Below are 22,065 nucleotides of genomic sequence, written 5' to 3'. Positions count from 1 at the left end.
GGATTCACAATGTTGTCAATCCTGGAAATGGTCTTTCTTTTTTGTAAGATATGTGAATGACGTGCTGGTGTCCTCACCAAGAGGTGGCACCTAAGGGTTCTGAGGAAATAAATGTATAGACCCTTATGTACAGACCTGTGTATAAACAACTTTTGTATATACATATAGCTTTTTTGAACTTATACAGCTGTACCTAAAAGTAGCTGATATTAGTTAAGCCTGTGTCAACAGTTTGGATTTTTTTCACTTGTACATTTGGGATTTTCTTTTGGTTGATTAAAACTGCATATGCTAAGTGTGTGTATGAAAAAAAGAAAAAAAAAAGGTGCATCACTGGGCGGTTACGTGTGGTGTGTGGGGCTGCGGGCTGCGTGTGGTGCGGGGCTGGGCGCGGATAGTGCGCCTGAGAAGCGATGGCAGTGGCCTGAACTCACTTAACAGCTGCGACAACCGGCCTGGCCAGGATCGGCGTTCCGTGAGTGAACGCCTGGTATAGCCTCTGGCTCCATGGGCAGCTACTGGCATGGGCAGCTACTGGCTCCTACAGACAGGATGAAGCAGATTGCAGACACAAGTGGAGAAAACCTCCATCTGGCAAATCCTCAGAGTGTATGCCTCTGGCTGCCGGCCCTGCCCAGCCTGCCTCAGGGAGAGGATGAATTGGCTGAGCAGACTGGCCTCCCGGGGCCCTGATTATTTCCTTTACCTTCTGGAACTGAGATGGTCTCTAAAGTAAGGCAACAATGGCTCTGCTTTTATTGAGTGAGACTTCCTGAAGACATTTGGATAGTTAACTTCGATATCTTAGCTCTGTTCTGGTTCTGTGATTAATTTCCACAACTTATTATCCACCCGAAAGATTACAGAATTAAGCCATCACTCTCAGTCTTGCGGATTTTCACGCATTTATCTTCTTGACAACATAAAATAGAAAAGTAAAGAACTACTATACCCGCCCCTCACACTAAGTCATGATCACATATATTCTTCACTTTTAGGGCTGCTCCTCATGTAATGTCATTTTTAGATGCCTTGTCATGTCTGTGTTCTAGGCAGTGCTATCGAGGACATTACATGTACCACTGAACATAAAATCTCAAGCTTAACAACAGGGCAGCAAGTGATCCCTAGGCAGCTGAGTTTCCTTTTCAATAAATATCAAATAGCCAGTGGCCACAGTGATAAGAAGGGAAAGGGGTCCACTGTGCTACAGTTCCCCTTTTTACAGATTAATTCCAATATTTATTTATTAAATAAATATTTTTAAAAATAGTTATTTATTAAATATTTTAACAAATATTTATTTATAAATATGCTCCAGCTCATTCTATTTCCACTATTTCTGAATCTGTTCTGAATAGTGGAATATACATACAGTAGGCATCATGACAGTAGTGAAATAGGACCTAGAAGCAGCAGATGAGGAATCTAGCAATTACTAGCTAGTCACACAGAGCTGTGTGAAGTTTGGCTTCCTCTTCCCTAAACTGTCTACCCCACAGAGTTGCTATGTGGATCATAAGAGATTATATAACCTCAGTAAACATTGTTGACAAGTATTAAAGCTCTCTGTAAATGCTCAGTGCTAGCTGCACACCTTATGACAGACAGTGCCATCTGAAGGAAGAAAAAGATCACTGCAAGCTTTCCTCAGATCAGTATGAGGAAAGCGATGTTCTGCTTCATATCACTGTTTCCAAGGAAGCACTGAAAATAAAAATAGGGAATCCCTGTATTTTCTGCTTTTTACTTGTCTTGTGGCTTCCACAAAAAAAAAAAAAAAAATAGAAGAAGAAGAAGTAAAAGGAAAAGACAAGAAAAAATTATAATATTTATTCTTACAGCTTGATTAGAAAGCATACTTTTTCCTTATCAAACAGTAACATCCAAAAGACTCAATCGCTAGTCTTTCACCAAATGCCAAAAATCCTGGTAATTCCCTTTTAAAGTAACACTATGTGCTTGCCTAACTTTCTTAATTCAGTAGGATTAGAGAAATTGCCAGTGGAAAGACTTTTTTTTTTTTCAAAAATGTTATTATGTGCCAAAGAGGCAACTGTGATAAATCAGAGTTATTGTAAGAATTAAACAAAATAATGTATAGAATAATATTGCCCGATAAATTCTGTTAAATCAAAATCTGCCATGAGTTGGGTGAAGCAGCCTTCTTGAAAATAAAGATTAGTTTATATGGATTTAACTATTCTACATCCCATCTCTCCAGACTTAAATATATATTGATGACAGATTGATTAGCAACTTTCTCAAAGATCTCATATAGTCTTTACATCAGTAAAAATTAAAAAACTTTAGAAGAAAAAAGATAATACCATTTATACCATTTCATAAATGACATGAATAAAGGAATAAACATGAATAACTTAAAATCATATATTGTCATAATGGCAGAAATTTTAGATATCATATTCTCTAACCACATATTCTACAGGTGACAAAAACTGAGGCCTAAAGGTCCAAGGTCACAGAAATGATTAGGTCACTGGAGTCCCCCAACCCAGTTGTCTTGGAATTATACGACATTTTTTGGAGCTTATTAACTCTAAAATAACCAAGTCTAGAAGATATATGACCTTTCCTCTTCTGTCAGGTCAATTAGAAATTAGACAATGGACAAAGACATTTCCTTAACACTAAATATTATTTCTAAATGGTACTCAGAGCCTTTACTCAAATCCACTGGATTGTAATACCTACACCTGGAAACAAGATTTTTAAATCTCTCTGTACAAACTTTTTAAACTACAATACAGAACTATATGTTGGAAATGCAGGACACTGGTGGGGGGAAGGGGACCAAAGAGGGGAGGAGGAAGCTGCCCTTGTTCAGATTAATAGAATTCTCTTTAAAGAATTAAGTCAGTTAAACCATATCATTTGAACTGTACAATATTTAAAAAAGAAAATAACTGTTAATCTAAGTTTTACTGTGAAACATTTTGATCATTACTAGATGTGTTAAGCAATAACCATCAGAATTATTCCCAACTGAAGAGAGGAGCGCCTGGGATCATGGCGGATGGGAGGCAGGACTAGATTGCAGCTCCGGACAGAGCAGTAGGCAGGGGCTCACACTCTGAATTTTAGCTCCAGATCAACTGCAAGAACAAACCAGCAATTCCAAGAGGACCCACAGACCCTCTGAAGGAAGTGGATTGCTCCTGCAGGACCCAGGAGACCCCAAAAGGAACTTCAAAACCATGCAAATACAAGGAAATTAAATAACCTGCTCCTGAATGAGCACTGGGTCAAAAACAAAATCAAGACGGAAATTTAAAAATTCTTCAAACTGAATGACAATAATGACACAACCTATCAAACCTCTGCAATAAAGCAAAGGTGGTGCTAAGAGGAAAGCTCACAGCCCTAAACGCCTACATCAAAAAGTCTAAAAGAGCACAATCTGGGTGAAGGGGAGAAAGGAAGCAAAACACACTGCCATGTGTGTACCTATGCAACTGTCTTGCATGTTCTGCACATGTACCCCCAAACCTAAAATGCAATAAAAAAAAAAAAGAGCGCAATCTAAGGTCACACCTCAAGGAACTAGAGAAACTAGAACAAACCAAACTCAAACCCAGCAGAAGAAAGGAAATAACCAAGATCAGAGCAGAACTAAATAAAACTGAAGTTTAAAAAAATACAAAAGATAAATGAAACAAAAAGCTGGTTCTTTGAAAAGATAAATAAAATTGATAGACCATTAGCAAGATTAACCAAGAAAATAAGAAAGAAAATCCAAATAGCCTCCTTAAGACACAAAACAGGAGAATTACAACTGACACCACTGAAATACAAGAGATCATTCAAGGCTACTATGAACACATTTACAGACATAAACTAGAAAGTCTAGAAGAGATGAATACAGTCCTGGAAAAATACAACCCTCCTAGCTTACATCAGGAAGAACTGGATACCCTGAACAGACCAATAACAAGCAGGAAGATTGAAATGGTAATTTAATAATTACGACTAAAAAGAAGTCCAGGACCAGACAGATTCACAGCAGAATTCTACCAGACATTCAGAGAAGAATTGGTACCAATCATTTTGGCACTATTCCACAAGATAGAGAAGGAAGGAACCATCGCTAATTCATCCTATGAAGCCAGCATCACCCTACTACCAAAATCAAGAAAGGACATAACCACAAAAGAAAACTACAGACCAATATCCTTGATGAACACAGATGCTAAAATCCTTAACAAAATACTAGCTAACAGAATCCAACAACATATCAAAAAGATAATCCACCATGATCAACTGGGTTTCATACCAGGGATTGCAGGGATGCTTTAATACATGCAAGTCAATAAATGTGATACACCACATAAACAGAATTGAAAACAAAAATCATATGATCATCTCAATAGATACAGAAAAAGCATTCGACAAAATCCAGAATCCTTTATGATTAAAATTCTCAGCAAAATCGGCATACAAAAGACATACCTTAATGTAATAAAAGCCATCTATAACAAACCCTTAGTCAACATAATACTAAATGGGGAAAAGTAAAAGCATTCCCTTTGAGAATTAGAACAAGACAAGGATGCCCACTCTTACCACTCCTCTTCAACATAGTACTGGAAGGCCTAGCCAGAGCAATCAGACGAGAGAAAGAAAGAAACAACATGGAGGGCCCAGCATGGTGGCTCAAGCCTGTAATCCCAGCACTTTGGGAGGCTGAGGTGGGTGGATCATGAGGTCAAGAGATCGAGACCATCCTGGTCAACATGGTGAAACCCCGTCTCTACTAAAAATACAAAAAAGTAGCTGGGCATGGTGGCGCATGCCTGTAATCCCAGCTATTCAGGAGGCTGAGGCAGGAGAATTGCCTGAACCCAGGAGGCGGAGGTTGCGGTGAGCCAAGATCATGCCATTGCACTCCAGCCTGGGTAACAAATGCGAAACGCTGTCTCAAAAAAAAAAGAACATGGAAATAGGTAAAGAGCAAGTCAAATATTCACTGTTTGCTGACGATATGATCGTTTACCTTGAAAACCCTAAGGACTCCTCCACAAAGCTCATGAACTGACAAAAGAATTCAACAAAGTTTCTGGATACAAGATTAATGTACACAAATCAGTAGCTCTTCTATACACTAACAGCGACCAAGTGGAGAATCAAATAAAGAACTAACCCCTTTTACAATAGCTCTAAAAAAACAAACAAACAAACTTAGGAATACACTTAACAAAGGAGTTGAAATACCTCTACAAGGAAAACTACAAACCACTGCTGAAAGAAATCACAGACAACACAAACAAATGGAAACACACACCATGCTCATAGATGGGTAGAATTAATATTGGGGAAATGACTATACTGCCAAAAGCAATCTACAAATTCAATGCAATTCCCATCAAGATACCACTATCATTCTTACAGAATTAGCAAAAAAAAAAAAAATTATAAGATTCATACAGAACCAAAAAAGAGCCTGCATAGCCAAAGCTAGACTAAGCAAAAAGAACAAATCTAGAGGTATCATATTACCTGATTTCAAACTATCCTATAAGGCCATAGTCACCAAAACAGCATGGTACTACTATAAACACAGGCACACAGACCAATGGAACAATAGAGAACCCAGAAATAAACCCAAATACTTACAGCCAACTGATCTTCAACAAAGCAAACAATAACATAAAGTGGGGAAAGGACATCCTTTTCAACAAATGGTGCTGGAATAATTGGCTAGTCACCTCTAGAAGAATGAAAATGGATCCTCATCTCTCACCTTATACAAAAATCAACTAAACATGAATTAAGGACTTAAACCTAAGACCTGAAACTATAAAAATTCTAGAAGATAACATTGGAAAAACCCTTGCAGACACTGGCTTAGGCAAGAATTTCAAAACTAAGAACCCAAAAGTAAATGCAATAAAAACATATAGATTAATTAAACATTTAGTTTAATTAAGCTGGGACTTAATTAAACTAACGTGCTTTTGCATGGCAAAAGGAACAGTCAGCAGAGTAAACAGACAACCCACAGAGTGGGAGAAAGTCTTCACAATCTATACATCTGACAAAGGACTAATATTTAGAATCTACAACAAACTCAAACAAATCAGTAAGAAAAAAATCCCATCAACAAGTGGGCTAAGGACATGAATAGACAATTCTCAATGAAGATATACAAATTGCCAATAAATACATGAAAAAATGCTAAACATCACTAATGATCAGGAAAATGCAAATCAAAACCACAATGTGATCACCTCACTCCTGTAAGAATGGCCATAATAAAAAAAAATCAAAAAACAGTAAATGAAGGCATGGATGTGGTGAACAGGGAATACTTCTACACTGCTGGTGGGAATGTAAACTAGTACGGCCTCTATGTAAAACAGCATGGAGATTCCTTAAAGAACTAAAAGTAGAACTATCATTGGATCCAGCAATCCCACTACTGGTATCTACCCAGAGGAAAAGAAGTCATTATTCAAAAAAGTTACTTGCACACACGTTTATAGCAGCACAATTCACAATTATAAAACTGTAGAACCAACCCAAATCCCCATCAATCAATAAGTGGATAAACTGTGATGTATATATATGCACACACACACACACACACACACAATGGAATATATATATCACAAAGTGTGATATATATAATTCATATGTATAATTATGATATATATATTAATACATAATTATATATAAATATTTTATATATATAAGTTTATATATTTTTTCATATATATAACACAATTCTATATATATAACTGTGTTATATATAAAATATATATTAAATATTATATATAATCTTTTATATATAACACAGTTATATATATAGCTGTGATATATATAACTGTATATATATATATATAAAACTGTGATACACACACACACACACACACACAATGGAATACTACACAGCCATAAAAAGGAATGAATTAACAGCACGTGCAGTGAACTGGATGAGAATGAAGACTAAGTAAAATAATTCAGGAATGGAAAACCAAACATCATACGTTCTTACTGATATGTAGGAGCTAAGCTATGAGGATACAAAGCCAAAGAATGATACAATGAACTTTGGGGACTTGCGGGGAAGAGTGGAAGGTGGATAAGGGATTAAAACACTACAAATATGGTATGGTGTGTAGTGCTTGGGTGATGGGTGCAACAAAATCTCACAAATCACCACTAAGTAACTTATTCATGTAACTAAATACCACCATACCCCAATAACTTATGGAAAAAATAAAATGTTTGTTAGACAAAAAAAGAATAATTCCTAACCAAAGACAAAACAGAAAGTTCATTAGGAATATTATTGTATATATTTACTTTTATTAACATAAGAACCTTTATAATCTATTTTATAGTAAATAAAAAATACACTATCAAAAAAACTGAAGCAAAATCTGGTAGTCACTGAATAGGGGAAATGAAGATATTTTAAGGGCTTTCTGTGATCGAATTCCTCTTGGAATTTAAAATGCAGATCAGGAAAAGATATGGCACTTAAAGTTCTAAATTAGATAATTGAGTAAGAAAATTCACAAAAACCACTTTAACAATAATATGAATGGCTTCACAAACTGAAATCTTCCGTAAGGCAAATCATAATCCCATATTTACTAACTACTCACCATACTTGGGGGTAGGTTCAACTTTCACTGAATCTATTACATTTAAAAGAAATGATAGCAGTTGTTTAGAACCCATGCCCTTCCTGACAAATACTGAACTTGCTTCTCTGAATAGTGCATTAAGGAGAATCTGACTAGAGGTCAAGTTGTCATACATTCTTAGGAAGTTAGGATTGTGGTCTCCAGTTCCTTAAATACTAACATTGGGACAGATTTAGGAAGGAAATGCTGCTAAGGCTTCGAATTACAGACCCTACAGAATCTTAATAACAACTCATGCCTGAATGTGAAAATAAATTCTGAGTTCCAACTTGAATTGCTAGTGATATATTTTGCCCCATTCTCTCTCATTCTCTCTCTCTCTCTCTCTCTCTCTCTCTCTCTCTGTGTGTGTGTGTGTGTATTTATTTTGCCTAAGGGCAAATCTTATGCATTCTAAACATTATAAACAGGTATCTTAGAAACGAGCCTCTGGAACACAGTCATATGTAAGAAATAACTGTTATACTCAAAACAAATTTTTTCAACCAACACTGAGGTAAGTAACAAGTTGAAAATAAAGGAAAACTGCCAGAGTTCACATTTAATAAATTACTTTAAAATGAGAATCTATTCTACAGTCCACATTCAGAGAGTTAAATGACCTCTGGGTTAACAACCGTATCACCTCCCTCAAAATTTTACAGATGAACTAAGGCATACAGAGATTAAGAGATTTCCCAGAAGTCAGAGGACTTAACAACTAGGTCTGCAGATTCCTATCCAATGTTTTTCCTAATACTGCATGAAATTTTTGACAGACTACTCAACCAAACTGTGTCTTTCAGAATTGTACCTGTCAGAGCATTTTAGTGATTAGATCTGGCACTACTTATAACTGTAATTAGGCAGTTTTCTGTGTGGACAGGACCGAAAACTACCTAATTACAGCTGTACTTAGTGCCAACTCCTAAGCACCCCTTCCAAGCACCACAAACTTTGCCCCCACAAACTTCTCAAGGTGTTTTACAGCTTTGTTATCTTTTTCCATATGTTTCTACATTGTACATTTATACCAAAAAGTAAATGACCTGGAAAAAAAAGTTGCTGCTCTTGAAAATAAATAATTACATTTTAACAAGAAGTAACACCTTCAGCTCTAAAGAGCAGCAGAAATTTCAGAATCACAGGGGTAAGAGTTGGCTCTGAACTAGATGTTCTATACTTAAAATGTGGGAATATAATAATTCTTAACTAGTGAATATGGAAATAAATGATTGTGCTGTTCCTATATTTATTCTATATTATGCATTTAGGCTAAGTCAATGTAGAAAAATGTGTTTAATGAAATATTTCCAATGTAGAGATAAAATTGTGTAAAGAAACTAAAAAACGTGGATGATGACAATCTAGCTAACATCTACAGTGACTGATTACTACACATCAGGCACTACTGTAAGCACCCTGTGTAAGTAGACTACTTTAATCCTCCTAACGATCTCCTAAATAACATTATTATCCCTAGTTGACACATACTGGAAACTGAAGCACAGTAAGGTTAGGTCATTGCTTAAGGTCACAGAGCAACTAAGTGTCAGGGCCAGGATTCAAACTTATGCAATCCCTTTGTATTCTACACACAAATTTCTGTTCTCCAAAGCAAACTGACTTCTCTCTCCAATAAGCCAGCTCTTCCTTCTTCATTCCTCCTTCAGTTAGTGGCCTCTACCCAGCCGCTGAGGTGAGAAACCAGAATAGCGCTTCATCTAGGGCCTAGTCAGTTCTCCCTCTTGACAGCTGACTGGTTCACCTCTGCATCTGCTACTCTATGACCTTGGGTACCCAACTTCCTCTTTCTAAGTCTCAGCTTCTCATCTATACAACTGAGTTCATAAGAGTATCTGCAGTTGTTGTAAATATCAACATTAAATGAGATAACTCATGTAAAATGCATAGACAGTGACTGGCAGATTGCAGGAAGATCAATAATTATTAGGTATTATCATCAGCACCTTGAATCTGGTCTTTCCCTTCCAATCTTATGCCTAAGCATCCTTAGACCTTCATTTCCTTTCTTACTTGCAATACTAACAACCTCCTACTTGTTCACCCTGTCTCTAGTCTATTGTTTTTTTTGTCTAATCCAAATACTACAACTGCTAAAAATGTCACTCATATCCCCTGGAATGACAAATGTCACTCCAATTCATAGGGGAGAAGAGCCCAACTGCTTATTATCAAGGTATACCATACCTGCCACAATTTAGCCTTTCCAAACTCCCAACACACAACATGTGCAGTTCCTTCAAAGAGTATACATTTTCTCAACTAATTTTTATCATGTTGCTATGGAAATTCCTATTAATTCCCAATTAATTACTTTTCCACCTGCCTCTATCTTAGCACTTATCACACTGTATTGTGCTGTTTCTTTTAAAACTAGATTATACTTTTCTTAAGAAAGGAAACTAGGTCTCATTTGGTCAGAAAAATATTAGCATCTAACACAGTATCACAGATATAAGAGTTCAATAAATAAACAACAATTCATTTAATACCCAACTTTGATAGAAAACATTACAATATTCAAATACCTTTAGGATATCTTCCCACAGCTAAGGCTCTGAGAAATAAATAGACACATTTAAAAAAGCCTTTCTCTATTCCACAACAAGCATTTAAGGCACTACTGAAATACCTAAAAACCTTACCAAACATTTTTCATATTAAAACCAAAAACCTTCAGCAATAATTTTTGGATGCTTATTCATACTATGTTAAGGATTATAATTCAGAGCAGACAGTTTAAAATTTCTTGAAAATCCATTATAAACATGATAGCTTTCCATACCTCCTAAAGGAATGCTAAAAACACAGCTTGGAGCCTTATCCTAAATGTAAAATGAAAATAATAAAAATAATTTATGTAGCTGCACTATAATAATAAACTGTTTTTCATATATTTTTGCATAGGTTAAAGGTTCTGCAAAGTAAGTTTTAGACATACGGAACACAGATATTTACAAGCTTTAAACACACCTTGCAGTATAGATAGCATGTTTCCTCTTATTTCATAATTCCTAAGACACACAAAAAGTAGCTTCCCTTCAAAAGAAAGAAACAATAATACTTGAGGCAGTCAATTACAGAAAAATGTGTTTACTGTTATAAAACATTTCACACCAAGGAAGATAACTGCAAGTTCAAAATGAGATCTGGTGGCTGAATCAATTGCTCTACAACCATGTGTGGAGATGGATAGTTAGGGGAGCAGGGCACAGAACAAAAATAAGAAAGGAGTATATATAAATATTTTCTGAGCAAAGGCATTTCAAATTCAACCCACACAATTCTTTTTCCTACTACACTGGGTAGTTTCCATCATACTGGGTAGTTTCTACCACTGTGGTCTAAGTGTAGACTTGTGTAAAGTAAAACGGTTGTTAAAGCTAAAGGGTTAAAATAAGGAAATTACACATTGAAAACCAAACACTATGGGTTTCTATGAAGCACAGGCATCCGTTGATTATGAGATCACATTCTTAAAATATATTAAAGTTTTCAAAAGGTTGGTAGTATAATAGAAAGAATACTAGACTAAAAGTCAAGACATTCTCAATTTACTGTTTTGCCTTGTTCTCTTTAGGACCTCAGGCAAGGTACTTAACCTTTCTGATGCCCATTATTCTTACAGAGATTTAAAAAACAAACACTAGCTTATCTTTAAATGCCTCTTTGGCTTGTAAACTTTTATGAGAGTACAACATTCAGAAAATGTAAGTATTGAGATTAATTTAAGATTAAAATTACATATCTTGAATGTTTCCTTAAACTGTGCATAATCAGGTTTTATCAAAACTGCCTTACTGGGTTCTATTTTTAAAAAATAAGAAGAGGCTATATATATTTCAGTAATGTGGAGTAAATGACTTTAGAAACATTCTCCAAAATGCTTAAGTAAGGCTAATAGAGAAATATTTCAAGAATAATTATCGGTATTACTGTCTTTGGAAGCATCATTAAGCAGAAATTCGAGAAATGGTAAAGGATTTTAATCCTGAACAAATTCTAAGTCATAATGCAGTAAAGGTGCAACAAAATCTAGATACTCAAATACAAAAAGTAGGATAAGAGTGATCTGATGGATACAAGCAGCTCTTACAAGTTACACAGGATACACTGATTTTTTTTTTTTTTTTCAGTGATAGAGTCTGACTCTTGTTGCCCAGGCTGGAGTGCAGTGGTGTGATCTCGGCTCACTGCAGCCTTCACCTTCTGAGTTCAAGCAATTCTCGTGCCTCAGCCTCCTCAGTAGCTGGGATTTCAGGCATGTGTCACCATACCCAGCTAATTTTTTGTATTTTTAGTAGAGACAGGTTTTCACCATGTTGGCCAGGCTGGTCTCAAACAATAGGCATAACCAGAGCCATTATAAGCAAATCAAGATGTTTGATCATACCAGTGATAAGTAACCAGAGAAGCTATCACCTTAGAAATAGGTTGTGGATGTTGAGAATAAGAGAATTGAGCCCTCAACTAGATAGGCATGAGAGTGGTGCTTACTAGCCTAACATGATTTTCTCTAGTCCCATGATATTGCTCTGAAACGTTCTGGGTACATCTTCTAATATAAGGATCTTGAGATTTGAAGAAAGTTCTAGATTCATCTCTCGATGAACATTCAGAAGTCATTGACAAATAGGTGGCATATGAAACCTCAGAAATAGATGAAATCATCAAAGAACAGCACAAAGAAAGTGAGGAGGAGGAGAGAATCTAGAGGCTCACCAACATGAAGGAGCTGGCAAAGAAGAATCCAGCCAAGGAGACTGAGAGGGAGTGGTTAGAGGGGTAGAAGGAAAACACCATTAAAGAGGGGGGGTATGTGTGTATGTGCACGTACACAAGAGTGTGTGTATATATACACATACACACACATACATAAGCATGTAAATATATATACACAGATATATGTATATATATACGGGTGTATATATATAAAATTTCACAAGTCAAGAGAGAAGAGAGGGTTAACAAATAAATGGTTAATATTTTCATATGCCTCATATCCCAGGCCAGGAAGAAAAGTCAGTATTTTCCTAGTTTTCCAAGATGACTTGTGAGTCATTGTTATTCAATTTTATCCACTTTTAAGATTATGTTATAGCTATATTCATATATTTATATAGTTGCCTACAGACCTTTGAGTCAGCCATCTCCATTTACTGAGAATTTTGTCATATGACTATCTTCCTTTCCACACAGGAGCTATATATTCTGGGGACTTCATTATCCATAAGAACAATTAATTCCAACACATAAAACTTAAAGCTCTTTGCCTTCTTTTTCTTCAAAGAAAGCTTGCAGAAGGCTAGCACAGTTTAGTAGTTAGGCATAAGCACTTCAAAGCTAGAAAGACTCAGGTACCTCCTAGCTGTGTGCCTTGGGAAAAGTTACTTAATCTCACTGAGTCCCAGTTTCCTCATCTATAAAATGTTGACACTAATATATGAAACATAAGCATGATAACCTATGGAAAATATTTAGCTTAGTGACTACTACACAGTGTTCAATGAATAGTAGCTTTTATTAATATTAATACTGTTAAAATTAGCACTATTAATCTTGGCTATCCCCCCAACATTGGTCATTCTTTGGCCCTTATCATGACCTGAAACTGCTCTAACTCCAGAATCTTACATTGAGAATTCTCACATCCTATGTGCCATTTTTTCCATCTCTAGTACTCTTTTATTTTCATTAATCTTGCCCTTTACTCATTTAGATTCTTCATCCTCTTCATTCTCCACATTTATCAGCCTCATCTTGGCTTGGCTTTCTTCCTTAATAAGTAGGATTCCTTTGGCAACCGTTCAATTAGCAACCTCATTACCACTCCTTGACTTCCCACTACCCCTTACTCAAGTTTTCCATCACACCCTCCCTTCCAATCTCAATCCAGGTTCAGTCTCTCTGTTTTCTGCATTCTTATGGGGGATGGGCAAGGGGAGTGGGAACAGGCAGGCTGCTGGAGAACACAGCTTAACTATCCTACTGGCCTCTGTATGTTTGTGATTTCAAGCGTTAGAAGGGTATTCATCAATATTTAGCAAAGAGGTCATGTGTCCCTAGTTAAGTCCCTTTTCCAATTTCAATAGTAACTTTTCTTTTGCCCTTAAGCATACTCCAATCCATGTTCTTCCTTCTCAATCTCAGCAGATAATCTTGCTTCAGAGAGAAAAGAGAAGCCATCCTGGATCCTAACTTATATCTGTTATCTACCCTGTATTTCCTTTTTGTTTTTAAACAGGAAGATATATTGTTGCTCTTCTTCAGGGTAACCCTTTCATTTGTCTTCCTGAACCTGACTCTTTCATTTCCTCTCCTTACATTTGATCAATTACCTTCTTTCTCTTGTGACTTATTTTCTTCCTCTTCAATGGTCCCTTTCCCTCAATCCACTAAAGTGTTCTTGACTTCTCCATCCTTAAAACAAACAAACCTTCACTGACCACGTCTACTTCCTCAAGCTTCTACCCACTATCCTCTCTTCATTAGCAAAAGTATTTGAAAGAATATATTTACTGAATAAATAAAAATTGTTTTATTGGGTTTAGATTTCTCTCCTGAGCTCCAGGCCTTTAAAAAAACTATTTACATCTGACTCAGTTTCAACAAAGGAAATAAAACAGCTAATTCTGCTACACTGAAGAAAACTGATGAATTTTACATCTCCAAATCCACACCTCCATCTGTATTTTTTAAATTATGAATAATTATCTGCACCATCATTCACCCAATCAGACAATCTAGATTCCTTAAAGCGTGCTTTGATTCTTTCCTTTCCTTTATCCATAACTACGCAAGGCCTTTCTAAAACTCTCTCACATCTGTCCCCTTTGTGCCTTCCTGGGGTTACTACTGCTGAGGTCTTTCTCATCTAACACTAATTGAAAGGGATGTTGTGACAGTTAAATAAATGGGAAGGTACTCTGTAAGTTATAAAGTACTATACAAAGGTTCTCATACAAATACTATTATATCTTTGGCAAAGTAAGTGTGAAGTTAGCTAAATATGACTTGTTTTTAAACAAATCCTGGGTCTTAGTAATAAGTGCATTCATTCATTCATTTATTTGAGATAGGAGTCTTGCTGTGTTGCCCAGGCTGGAATGCAGTGGCGCGATCTCGGCTCACTGCAACCTCCGAATCTCTGGATTAAGCAATTCTCCTGCCTCAGGCTCCCAAGTTACTGGGATTACAGGCACGCACAACCATGCCCAGCTAATTTTTGGTATTTTTTGTTTTGTTTTGTTTTGTTTTAGTAGAGATGGGGTTTCACCAAGTTGGCCAGGATGGTCTCGATCTCATGACCTTGTGATCCACCCACCTTAGCTTCTCAAAGTGCTGGGATTACAGGCATGAGCCATTGCGCCTGGCCAGTGCTTTTCTAATTACAAGTCACTAAGCACTTGTCAATCTGGTCTATAGTTTTTCTAGGAATCAGTCAGTGTCAAGATTTTCAATACATAGTTTCCGGACTTAACCTTCCTCTCCCCCAACTTTAAAATGTAAAATATGCAATTCTTCAGGTTTCTGGCAAAAATCTTCTATCCCCTTTTTTAAAAAAGACTTTATTTTTTAGAAGAGTTTTAGGTTCACAACAAAACTGAATGGGGAGTACGGAGTTCCCAGGTATACCCTGCTCTCACACATGCACAGCCTCCCCAACCATGGACACCTCCCGCCAACCCCAGACTGGAACATTTGTTATAATCAATGAACCTACACTGACAGGTCATTATCACCCAAAGTCCACAGTTTAGATTAGGATTCACTCTTGATGTTGTATATTTTATGGGTTTTGACAAATGTATAATGACATGTAGCCACCACTATGTATCTACAGAATAGTTTCACTGCCCTAAAGATCTTCTGTGCTCTGTCTGTTCTTCCCTCCTTCTCTTCACCACTAATCTTTTTACTGTCTCCATAGTTTTGCCTTTCCCAGAATGCCATATACTTGTAATCATACAGTATGCAGACTTTTCAGGTTGCCTTTTTTCACTTAATGATAGGCTCTGAAGATTTCTCCATGTCTTCTCGTGGTCAAGCCCCTTCCTTTTAAACACTTTACTAAAGTATAGTTGACATACATATTTAAAGTGCATAATTTGATACATTTCAACATGTGTACATCAAATCAAGACAGTAAACATATCTGGTACCCCCTAAAGTTTCCTAGTACACCCACTGTTCTCCCTCTTTCCTGCCCCTCCTCTCTGTACTTTATCTCCAGGCCAACACTGATCTGCTTTCTGCCATTCTAGATTAATATGCATTTTCTAGAATTTTATAGATGGAACAATGCAGTATGTAGTCTTTTTTTTCTTTTTGGTCTGGCTTTTTTCATGCTGTGTAATTATGTTGAGATTTATCCATGTTGTGTAATCTAAAGTTCATTCCTTGTTATTGCTAAGTAGTAATCTGTTTTATAAACATTTCTTTTTAAAGATGAGTGGCAGTAGTTTTATAAACATTTCTAATATGTGTAGTACTCTACCCTATTGTTCATTTCTTTCTTCCATTCAGGTAAAATAGTGAAAGGTTCTCTTATGTCCTCATCCATTTTGTGTTTTAATTTCAAAGAATCATATTTGAATGAAACAATGACTAGCCTTTTGAAAAATTATTTGATTCCTTTCTTAAGATGATCAACTTTAAGCATTAATCCTTCATGTTATTAGGTAAGATTTTTGTTTTTCAGCAGTTAGATCTGGAAAACCTTCATTTCCAAACGTATCAGACCTCTCTCAATTACTGTAAACAAAGCCAGGGGATCAAGAGGTACAAAGCCAAACACTGGTGACACAGAAGCAAAGTAGTATCAAAGACAATACCATGTCCTCAAAGACTCCAAGATCAGTTTATAACTAGTTATTAATATGACAGATTTTTATACATTTTCAAGATATATTTAGGTTGAAAATCCATTTTTAAAAATTAGCTTATTTCCTGGTTCTTAAAGTGTAGACCTTAAATTCCAGAAGACTGATATATATATACATACATACATATATATATATACACATACATACATATATATATACATACACACACACATATATATATACACACACACACACACACACACACACACACATATATGTTGCGTTTGTTTGTTCTGTGTAGAGATGATGTGTTGCTGTGTTGCCTTGGCTGGACTCGGAACCAGGCTCAAGCGATCCTCCCACCTCAGTCTCCCAAGTAACTGGGCCTATAGGCACAAGCCTTGGCACCTGGCTTAGGAAACTGACAGACTTTTTATCTGAGTTTTACAGGGCAAATTCTATTGCTACAAATACTGTATAATTTGATATAAAAGAGCTCCATTTAACATGTGATGGCCCATTTATTTCAAGCCATCTTTACTGAAACAAAAGAATTAGGCTAATCCCTGCATAATACTAACTTAATAGTGTTAAATGAAATTTATAGGAGGTTACTGGTTTGGACTGAGCTCCTGAACTAGGGCCAACAGATCAAATCAAAATGGAGTCACTCATGCTGAAGTTCCACTTCACCAAGCAAAAACTAAGCTGCTGTTTATCTGACCTTTCAAGCAATCAGGAGAGACAGAGTTAGTAGTCAAATCCCTAACATGCCAGTTGATGTAATATGATGATTTGATAAGACGACATAAGGAAGTCCCATCTGCTTTAACCTTAATAAGAAAAGTAACTTTAAATGACCAGTTTGCTTTTTCTTTTCTGTTTCTGCTTTCCTCGGCCCTTTACAGTCTATACAGTAGTACCCCCTTATCCACAGATTCATTTTCCAAGGTTTCAGTTATCTGAGGTCAACTGTGGTCTGAAAATATTAAAAGGAAAATTCCAGAAATAATTCAAGTTTCAAATTGCACCCTGTTCTGAGTAGCATGATGAAATCTCACACCATCCTGCTCTATAGTGTATACAGGATTTGGTACTACCCACTATTTCAGGCTTCCACTGGGGATCTTGGAACATATCCCCCCCAAGGCTGGGTATGGTGGCTCACGCCGGCAATCCCAGCACTTTGGTAGGCCAAGGTGGGTGCATCACTTGAGATCAGGAGTTCGAGACCAGCCTGGGAAACATGGTGAAAGCCCATCTCTACTAAAATTACAAAAATTAGCCAGGCATGGTGGTCGGCACCTGCAGTCCCAGCTACTCAGGAGGCTGAGGCAGGAAAATCGCTTGAACCTGGGAGGCAGAGTATGCAGTAAGCTGAGATCACACCACTGCACTCTAGCCTGGAAAACAGAGCAAGACTCTGTTTCAAAAACAACAACAACAACAACAACAACAAAATCCCCTCAAGATAAGGTGAGGCTACCATAAAACGAACCATTTCTTGGCTCATCAGAACTGTTCTATTTTATTAGAATGAGGTGTTGCCTGATTCTAGAATGGCAAATAAAGGTGATGTAATATCTTTAAGCTAAATCTGTTGTAAGTTTGTCTTTTGACATTACAAAGTATTAAACATATGAATCATTTCCACTGTAATTTCACAAATGGCCAAGTAAAGCCACACTTGATGACAACATTTTGGGGCTTAAATAAACATCTTGAACCTAAGCCAGCAACTAAAGATAATTCAGAAAAAGATTAATCAGATGAAGGTGTTTAAGTGAAATACAGCAGCAGATCAAACAGGTACTCTGAAATTCTGGACTATATGGCTTTCTCTACAACTGAAACTAACAAACATATTATGTGAGTGCAATCAAACAAAAACAAAACTACATTTGAGAAAAAATGACTAAGTTGGTCCAAAAGAACTAACAAGAAAATTAGCATGAAATCAAAGTTGGCAGTTTACGGGTGAAATTTTTAACTCCCTGGTATAGTCAAGGTGATGCAAACAGTTTCTTCAAAATAAAGTCACTTGCATTTACTACTAATAATCTCTACTTTGACAAAAATTATTTATTTTCTGTGAGGCTCATCTGTGCACTTCCTTTTAAAATCCAGTATTAACAAAGAACCCTGCTAAGTCTGTTTAGCATAACATCCTAAATATCTCATCATGCTAGATATCTCATCAGGTTCCTCATCCTCCACCATTCCCCAGATAATGTATGATCAACCTGGCCTGTCTTCAGCAAGAATCCTGTTAGGTTGGCTTAGCCAAAATCCCCCTTATCCCTGATGTGTCCTTTTAGTAATTTTCCATCCATGGATCCCCACACTGCTCCTTGGTTATAAATTCCCATTTTCCCATTCTATGTTCGAAGTTGAACCCAGTCTCCCTCCCCTACTGCAGGGCCCCGCTGCAGAGGTTCCTGTACCTATTGAGATGGAAAGTCTTACTTACCATTCTTAAACAAGTATCATTGAATAATTATTTTTCTTTAAAAACTTGGATTCGAATTTTATTGTCTTCTGACCAACTCCCACCTTCTCCCCACCAAGCCTACTCCTCTCATAAACCTAATCTCAGTATACAAGTACCCCATCTTTCTACTTGTTCAGAACTAAAGTTTGGTGTCTTTTACGTCCCTACCCTCAATTTACCCTGAAATCGATGAACTCTTATCACCTCCACCAATTCCACTCTGGTCCAGCTACATTATCTCTGGCCTGAAATATGGCAACAGTTCTGGACTGGTATCCCAGCTTCTGCTCCTGCTCAACACTTCCCCTACAACAAAGTCTATTCTCCATCCAGCCACCAGAATGATCATTCTTAAAAGGCAAGCTGGGGCTGAGTGCAGTGGCTCACACCTGTAATTCCAGAATGTTGATGTGCCAAGGTGAATGGATGGCTTGAGTTTGAGACCAGCCTGGGCAACATGACAAAACCCCATCTTTACAAAAAATACAAAAAATTAGCCGGGAGTGGTGGGTGGTGTGTGCCTGAAGTCCCAGCTAATCTAGAGGCTGAGGTGAGATGATCACCTGAGCCAGGGTGGTCGAGGCTGCAGTAGGTTGTGATTGTGCACTCCAGACTGGGAGACAAAGTAAGATCCTGTCTCAAAAATAAAATAAAAGGTAAGGTTCTTTACTCAAAGAGAGGACTTTTCACTGAGAGTAGAAACTCAATCCTTAAAAAGGCCTACAAGGCTTTACACACTCTAATCTCCCACCACACTAACCTCTTTGACTTTATTTCTACTCCTCTTTGCTTTCTCCACCACAGCCAAATCAGCCTCTCTGCTGTCCTCAAACATGCCCAGCACAAAGGGTTTCTGCAAGCCCTTCTGCCTTCCCCTCTGCTAGCACATCCTTCCCTCAGAGAAGTGCATGGATTACCCCTCACTTACTTCTGGTCTTGGCTCAAATGTCATCTTCTCTAGGAAGCTTTCCCTGGCTGCCTCTAGTTCAAATTGCAGACCTCTCCCCATTCCCTGTCCTCCCTCTTCCCTGCTTTTTCTCTGTAGTACTTAATACCATCTGACACAGCACATATTTTGTTTATTATCTGAGGTCCCCACTAGAATATAAGCTCCATGAAGGAGGGGATATTTACGTTTTCTTAGAAAAGTATCTCACATGCAGTAGATGCTCAATAAATATTTATTAAATATATAATTTTATAATTATGAAGTACTTTCATGTAAACTAAATTACAATTCATTTTTCCCAATGCCCTTTCTTCTCCAAATTCTCCAATCTTTGTAGTAACAATACGGATGACAGCAAAGAGCTATCAGAAAAAGAGCTGTTGGCTACTTACAAAGCTCTTTAAAACAGATACCCCGTACTAATCAACTACATCTATAAATTGAAAGCTTAAAGTCAACGTCTTTTAGCATAGGGTTTCTAGGTGTTGAATTTAAAAGCAGTATCATAGAAGAGCCAAGAATCATCAGGAAGAAAAGTCTAATTCAGTTTGTCCTATCAATCTGTTAAACAAACAATAGGGAAAATGCAACCTGCATTTGATCTTCAAGGAAACACTGGCCCAAATTCAATAAGAACGCATTCAACACAAGATTCGACTCCCTTAAAATGTTCCATCTGCTTAAAACAAACCCCATTAACTATCAACTGCTGTCGCTGGGTGTGTATGGTCTGCTGAGCATATCAGGGATGTTTTGTTACGTTTTGTTAAACCAGATAAGAATCAGGGTTAAGGAAACGTTTCTTAAAGCCTCTGTATCCCCTGGACCATTAACTTAGCCCTTCGTTGGTCTTTACACTGTGGTACTAAGGTCTTCCTGGGCAATTTCCCACATAGTTTAACCCATCAGAGGCGAAGGGGCATCTCGGTCAGGCTCCAGTGATGCCTGAGACAGACAGCAGATGTCTCAAGGGATCCCCTGGAAGGAGAGGCTCTCGCCCAGTCAAATGGTGTCACAGACAGGAGGAAAGAGCGGGCCGAGGCGCACGGTGTAGGTGACAGGTGGGCGAGCACCGCAGGGCAGTAGCGCGGAGAGTCACCGGCTGGGTGCTGGCACGGAAACCGTCAACTCCCGTCGTCAACCTGCCAGCCTGGGCCCAGCTGGGCTGCGGAGTGTAGCGGCACGGGATTAAAAAAAATAAAATAAAGGTAGCCACACACCGCCGTCAGCCTGCACGACCTCGCCCCCCGCGCTCTGGGAAATAAAGTTAGTTCCCAGTGGCCGCTGCAATGGCCAGAGGGGCCCAGCCAAGCTCTGCCCTCCGCTCTGCGTCTGTCAAAAGCGGCCCGGCGCCGCGAGGAGAAGTCCCAGAGCCCAGAAGCCAGAGAGGACGCCCCGAGCTAGCGCCTCAGACCGAGTGCCCTCGCGCCCTCACCCCGGCGCTCAGCCCAGGCTGACTGCCACCAGCCCCAAACCGCCTCCCCTCTGGGCCACACAGAGGGGCCGGGACCCGGAACCCTCTGCTGGCAGCGTCGGCGCACGGCGGCCGCCTTTACCTGTTCTGTGGCAGCTGCCTCCGCCGCTCACTCCCCGTGCCCAGGAGAATCCCTAGTCGACGCCGCTGCAGCTGCTGCTGTCTCGGCCGCCGCGCACTCCCCACCCCCGCCCGCTCAGGTAACCCAGGAAACCGAGAACACCAACCCCTCCTTCCCCTCGTCCGGACCCAAACCAACTCGTCTGCGCCTGCGCGCTTGGCTCCGCCTCGCGCGTGCAAGCCCCGCCTCCTCTAGGAGGACAGCGCCGGCGTCGCAGGCGTGACGCGTGGAGCCGTCGAGCCAATAGGGAAGGCAGGAGGGCTGGCCTACCCGCGGGGCCGCGGCCGGGGCGGGGTCTGGGTTTCTCATCTGCTGGGGTTGAACCCTCGAGGTGTCCGCACCTCGTCCTAGGGCTCTGCGTAGTGGGCTGAGTCAGGCCCTGGGGAGAGCGAGCACCGTTTGAGAAGCACCAAGCACAAGCGCAGCGTCTGCTTCTTCCATTCGTCACAGACTATCAACCTGTCCCGTTGTGTAGTTCTAGAGGATGAGGATAGAAGAAATAACGGGAAGGACTCAGAAGAGGGAGAAA

General features: G+C 38.6%; 1 protein-coding gene across 1 annotated transcript in view; it reads right to left on the bottom strand.

Moving 5' to 3' along the window:
- Positions 1-21,676, bottom strand: part of LYST (lysosomal trafficking regulator) — a 217,894-nt gene extending 196,218 nt beyond the window's left edge. Inside the window, exon 1 of the mRNA XM_002760888.6 lies at positions 21,498-21,676. The gene's annotated coding sequence lies outside the window, so the exon portion shown is untranslated. The remainder of the gene's footprint in view (positions 1-21,497) is intronic.
- Positions 21,677-22,065: the final 389 nt, after the last annotated feature.

Source organism: Callithrix jacchus, chromosome 19 (genome assembly GCF_049354715.1).
Source record: "Callithrix jacchus isolate 240 chromosome 19, calJac240_pri, whole genome shotgun sequence".
NCBI classification, from domain to species: domain Eukaryota; kingdom Metazoa; phylum Chordata; class Mammalia; order Primates; family Cebidae; genus Callithrix; species Callithrix jacchus.
This window is presented reverse-complemented; position numbering and strand designations above follow the sequence as displayed.